Source organism: Triticum dicoccoides, chromosome 7B, assembly GCF_002162155.2.
Source record: "Triticum dicoccoides isolate Atlit2015 ecotype Zavitan chromosome 7B, WEW_v2.0, whole genome shotgun sequence".
Taxonomy (NCBI): domain Eukaryota; kingdom Viridiplantae; phylum Streptophyta; class Magnoliopsida; order Poales; family Poaceae; genus Triticum; species Triticum dicoccoides.
This window is the reverse complement of record NC_041393.1, coordinates 745746208-745753050: the sequence shown is the minus strand read 5'-3', so window position 1 is coordinate 745753050 and position 6843 is coordinate 745746208. Positions and strand designations below refer to the sequence as shown.

The window sequence follows — 6843 nt, the reverse complement described above, 5'->3', positions numbered from 1 at the left end:
CTCGCAATAGGGTTTACACTCTCTTCTCCTCTCCTCTCCTCCGCTGCGAGGTCGAGCGGCAGCGGCGGCGGCGGCTACTGTCTATTCCTCCGAATCTACGGCCGTGCTCAGGGAAGGTACCGCCGCTGTTCGCTTCTCCCTCCCTGTTCGTTCCTTGCGTTGCTTCCCCGATTCCACATGTTTTTCTGATTCGATTTCTTGTTCTTGATTGATAGGGGAAACCAAACCGGTAGTATATATCATCCATAAACTTTGTTAATTAATGTTGTAAATCCATTCTCTGAGGTAGGTAATACTACTACGAGAAAGTAATAAGCTTTTAATTTGCAACTGATCGACTACTGGCCTAGCCTAGCTAGGGTTGCAGCAAATACAGTTGTATTTCTAGTTGAACAGATAATACATTGGCCTTGTGAACTCAACCCATCGGCTGTGGCTGGCAAAATGATTGATTTCCCTACTTTCTTTCTTGCTCAACCAAGACCTACAAGTACGTACTAACTAATTTGCAAATATGCTCTACTTTTCATCTTAATATTAATTAACGAGGTGCCTCCAAATAAGTTCTCAAACAATAAAAGACAAAATAAGTTGGTTCGGATTAAGCACGTGGATCTTGTTGCGGAGTTGTTTGTGTCAATTCTAGCTGAACATTGATATGTTTTACCTGATGATTGGTACAGCTGAAATTGTTCTGTTCAATGGAGGACCTACCGGAGGCTCTGGTGATAGAGACTCTCAAGAGGATCACCAAGACAAGTGATCTCAATTCTCTTTCCCTTGTGTCAAAGGAGCTCTTCAAGATAGAGGGGAATCAGAGAGGTGCTATCCGTGTTGGTTCCGGTCTTTGCACTGCTACAAAAGCACTGGCATCATTGTGCGCCCGGTTCCCAAATCTGCGGAAAGTGGAAATTGATTACTCTGGTTGGATACCTGGACATGGAAAGCAGCTGGACAACGAAGGCCTTCTTGTGTTCTCATCTCGCTGTTCCTCGCTGATTGACCTCACCTTGAGCTTCTGCACACGCATCGATGACTCTGGGCTTGCTTGTTTAGCTCATTGCAAGACATTGGTGTCTCTCAGGCTCAACTCGGCACCAAAAGTAACGTCAGTTGGCCTTTTCTCGGTTGCAGTTGGCTGCACAAATCTATATGCTCTCCACCTTTTGACTGTGAGAAAATCGACAGTGTAGAGTGGCTGGAATACATTGGTAGGGATGGATCGTTGGAAGAGCTTGTAGTGAAGAATTGCAAAGGAATCAATCATCATGACTTCCTAAAGTTTGGTTCAGGATGGATGAAGCTCCAGAAGTTTGAGTTTGAGAGGAAAAGAGGTAAATTTGATCTTCTTGATCCAGGTAATGTTGTCTATGACTCCTCGTATGATGCTCACAGCATGGATATATATGATTTGTGCTGTGAGAGTTTGAAGGATTTAAGGTTGGCGCATATTGAAACTTGGCCAGAAGTAGGACTTCGTCTTGTCCTAGGGAAGTGTAAAGCATTGGAGAAGCTTTGCCTTGAGTATGCTCGTGCCCTAAATGACAATGACATTGCTGCATTAGCTCGGAGCTGCAGCAACCTTAAAAGCATCTCACTTTGGCTCAACCTGCAGCGCTACTCGAGTGATGTCAACTATTGTGAGACCAGGACGTCCTTTACTGATAACAGCCTCTACGCTCTAGCCCTCAACTGTCGTATGCTTCAGATGGTAGACCTCAGCTTTATAGGATGTGATGCTGACTCGCCATCAGAAATAGGATTCACACAAGAGGGTTTTCTGGCGCTCATTAAGTCCTGCCCGATTCGTGCTCTCGTGCTCAACAACGCCAACTTCTTTGATGACAAGGGGATGAAGGCCCTCTCGTCCTCGCCACGTCTGGAGACACTCGAGCTTATATTGTGTCATGCGGTAACTGATGCTGGGATGCGCTTCATTGCGCACACCCCATGCTTGAGTAATCTCACACTTCAGATGTGTCATAACGTTACTGATGCCGGAGTGACTGAACTGGGACGTGCACATAAGTTAGAGTCTTTGGTCATTGAGTATTGTGGTGAGGTCTCTCTGGAAGCTGCACAGGGTGTTGACAAGTCGGTTCACTACTCCAAGGACTGTTCAGATGCCCTTATGAAGACAATTGGTCTTGGTGCCTATTGATATGAAGTGGCCTCCAAAATTTCCAGTATGAATTTGCTGCTGAAGCCATTCAGTTGTTCAGTGTGCATCATTGGACAAGGTTGTGTATCATCCAACCCAGATTCACCTATATGAACTTTTTGTTGCCTTCTACCTTTACTGCAATGATTTTCCTTTATGACAGTCTAGTGACGATCTTTTGACTGGCATCTGCTGAATGAAACACTAGCTAGTTGGGAGAGTTTACTCGTGTAGCTGAATGATTGAGAAAGAGAACGTCCGGGTGGTTACAGTGGCACTACTATACTGATCATAATGCATGTTGCACACGGAGGTTGGAGAGTTCACTTTTATGCGTTGGAGCAGTGAATGATTGTATTGATTAGTTTGGCACTACTATACTGATCATAATGCATGTTGCACACGAATGGGTTGTCGTCGCCGCTTCCAGTTAATCAATTCTTATCTGACCACGCACCAGCCGTCTGGTAGCGGCTACCAACCTTAATCAGTTCGTTTGTGCACGCATGCATCATTTTTTCAAAACTTTACAACAACTATCTCGATCATACTGATTTTAGCTACAGCTACCTAGTTGCCAGAGGTTACTCGTGTAGCTGAATGATTGAACTAAAGGATGCTCAATTTATAACATGCTTTTAAACTTTACAACATGCTTTTAAAATTTACAAAAACTATGAACTATCTCAATCATACTGATTTTAGCTCCAGCTAGCTAGTTGGGAGAGGTTACCCATGTAGCTGAATGATTGAATTGAAGAAAATGCACGGTTGTCGGCCCAAATTTGCATTGCATGCTAATTTATATTCACTTGACAGTGGACCGTTGATCGTAAATTCGTAATGACCATTTGTATTCATTTATACCAAAATTGGCATGCTAGCAACCATCTTGATTTTGCTACCGACTAATCCTACGTGGAGATAACACAGAGAGGTTTGATTCACAGGGTGGAGGGGCGTCGGTGAAGGCGGCAAAGGGACAGGTGACGGAGGCGGGTTGGCAATGGAGGCAGAATGGGGGAGGAAACAGATAAGGAAATTGAATTGAATTGCAGGAAATGCATGGGTGTCGACCAATTCCAATGTACCTGCATGCTCTATTCCTAATCAATGGACTTGTGCTTGTTTGGTAGACACTTGAGAGTGGATCATTAATCGTAATACTCCCGTCAATATTCATTTATACAATATTATCATGGTAGAAACCATCTTAATTTGCTACCAATTAATGATTAATCGTGTATAGAGTGCCAGCTAACAACTAAATAACACAGAGAGATTTGATTCTAGAAGTCTAATTTCCAGTGATAGTTCAGTACCATGATATTCTACTACTATTAAAGTGGAATTAATATGTGGAAATCCGCATCCAAACTTTACGCCATCGTTGAAAGGCAAGTGTAACAAAGTGATATACTTTCGTACAATCAAGATTCATATATTCGAATTGCACATATATCTAGAAATTCATGTGTTCTCGAATATCAAAAATCTTTATTTTTCCTTGTTTTTCATTTCCAAATCCAATAAAGACAATTCAGGATACACGACTTCATATTAAATTGCATGCGAGTTAGATATCTATACAAGATAGATTCAGTTTCTTGAGATACTGGTCATCAACCTATGTACGTGCACGGGCTAGCATTATTTTATGTAATCTATAACCTGTTGTGCCCATTGGCATATAGACCAACTACAGCCTGGAAATTAAGAGAACTATGTGAAACATAAAGTGAAAGTCAAACGAAGAATTTGAATAGACACTCGGAAGGTAAGTAAACTATTTAAAACATAAAATGAAGGGTAAGTGTATTCTTTGAAGAGACGAAATGCATTCATTGGCCCAAAGACCAATTGCAGCCACCAGGAGAAGCAACTAATACAACCAGAAAAATTAGGTGAACTATTTGATGGATGTCTCTTGTGAATAGCTTGCATCTGATTAGGTTGTATAACTATTTGAATATTTTTCCCAACTGTCTGCAAATGACATGTTTCCAAAAAAATGGTCAAACTTTGAAACAGCAGGCAACTAAATGGAGAATTTCTCCTTTGGCAATTTGTTTTTTTATGGCATGAGATTCTTGTTGATGAAGACTTTTTTTCCACAACTGTCTGTGATTGCGCATAGACCGACTGCGACCAGTAAGCAAACTATGAGCGACACATATAGCAAACTTTCCTTCAATAAATATGGAGGTGGTGGGATGCTTTGCTCGTATCATTGTTATTTCTTACCGTACTAAATATTCTACTCATTTAAGATGCCTTGAAAAGATTGGGAGGTATACCTAGATAAGATATGATACCTCTCATTTTTTCCTCTTTAACTAGGCTTCCACAATAGTATTTGGACTTCTCCCTAGGTGTGATGTTTTAAATATGACCAATGTCATTACAACCGGCTTTCCCTAAGTTCTATGACTAAAAATAGTTTATTAAATTATTTTTTATGCTACATGAACTAGCTTGAGAGAAAAATGTAACTTGTTTGGAGATCACAATCGGATTCATAATTTTAGTTGCAATTATATGTTTTTTAGACAAGTGGAATTCACAATAGATCCTATAATGATTGAGGGGCTCTCGAGTCAGTCCTAAAGCTAAACTGTATTTCACTCTCTCTTTACGTTATCTAAGATGGATAGAAGGACAATTCGAGAAGATGGAGATGCATATATTGCGACTATGTTGACTAAACTAACCCTACTAATAATTTCTTCAGCTAATTTGTACTACACAATAGGCATGTTGACTAAACTGACCACATTGATTTTCTCCGATTGTTCACCATATTGTTTTCTCCAAGTGTCCCTACAATTCATTGTAAAATATACTCGTAGCTTGATACTTGCTGTCCTGTTCATTGTATACATGAACTCTTTAAACAACCTTGCTTTATGTTGTGAAAAATATTTAATACTTTCGAACATAATATTTTTTTTGGATTTGTAGGTTATAGTGTTGGTACAACTTGCATGGAAAAGAAAAAATTTCTACGCACACACAAGATCTATCCATGGAGATGCATATCTATGAGAGGGGGAGAGCTTCTACATACCCTTGTAGATCGCTAAACGGAAGCGTTTATCAATGCGGTTGATGTAGTCGTACACCTTCACGATCCGTTCCGATCAAGCACTGAACGCAAGACACCTCCGCGTTCAGCAGACGTTCAGCTCGATGACATCCTCGCCTTCTTGATCCAGCAAGAGGGGCAAAGTAGTAGATGAGTTTCGACAGCACAACGACGTGATGACGTTGGTGGTGAAGTTATTTCCGCAGGGCTTCGCCAAGCACAACGGTTTATGGATGGAGGATGAACTAGAAGGAGAGGGGGCGACGGCACACGGCATGGGTTTCGTGTTGTGTCGCACCCCCTCCCCTCCTCTCATATATATAGGTGGAAGGGGGAGGGGAGGCTGCCCTAGGCGCACCCCAAGGGGGCTGACGGCCACCCTAGGGTGCCTTCTCTAGGCGCGCACCCCTTCCTTCTTAGCGTGTGGGGGGAGGAAAGGGGGTTGGGTACCTTATGGCGCCTCCCCTTCCTTCTCCCTTGCGAGGAGAAAAGGCAGGAGGGGGCCAGCCCCTCCTCTTTCCTTCCTTAGGGCCGACAGCCAGGAGGTGGGCGCGACAGCCCCCTTGTGGGCTGGTGTGCTCCCTCCTTTTGGCCCGTTAGGCCCAATAACTCCCGTGGCCTTTCGGAACGCCTTCCGGTGATCCAATAATTATCCGGTGCATTCTGAAACTCTTCTGGAGACCAAATATTATCATCCTATATATCAATCTTTACCCCAGGACCATTCCGGAGCTCCTCGTCATGTCTGTGATCTCATTCGGGACTCCGAACAACATTCGGTCACTAACATACATAACTCATATAGTACTATATCGTCAAGGAAAGTTAAGCGTGCGGACCCTACTGGTTCGAGAATGATGTAGACACATGACCGAGATGCTTCTCCGGTAAATAACCAATAGCGGGACCTATATGCCCATATTGGTTCCTACATATTCTACGAAGACTTTATCGGTCGAACCTTTATGACAACATACATAGTTTCCTTCGTCTGTCAGTATGTTACTTGCCCGAGATTCGATCGTCGGTATCTTCATACCTAGTCCAATCTCGTCACCGGCAAGTCTCTTTACTCATTCTGTAATACATCATCTTGTAAATAACTCCTTAGTCACTTTGCTTGCAATCTTCTTTGTGATGATGTATTACCGAGAGGGCCCCGAGATATCTCTCCGTCCTACAGAGTGACAAATCTGAATTTTGATTCGTGCCCACTCAACAAACACCTTCGGAGATACTTGTAGAGCACCTTTATGATCACCCAGTTATGAACTGACGTTTGATAGCATACAAGGTATTCCTCCGGTATCCGGGAGTTGCATGATCTCATGGTCAAAGGAATATGTATTTGACATTAAGAAAGCAGTAGCAATAAACTGAACGATCATATGCTAAGCTAATGGATGGGTCTTGTCCATCACATTATTCTACTAATGATGTGATCCCGTTAGCAAATGACAACTCATGTATATGGTTAGGCAACCTTAACCATCTTTGATCAACGAGCTAGTCTAGTAGACGCTCACTAGGGACACGGTATTTGTTTATGTATCCTATCATGTATTTAATTTTCTAGTCAATACAATTCTAGTATGAA

The 6843-nt window shown here is 42.3% G+C and overlaps 1 pseudogene; it reads left to right on the top strand.

Moving 5' to 3' along the window:
• The first annotated feature begins 701 nt into the window (after positions 1-701).
• On the top strand, positions 702-2161 carry LOC119336273 (annotated as a pseudogene).
• The last annotated feature ends 4682 nt before the right edge of the window (positions 2162-6843 follow it).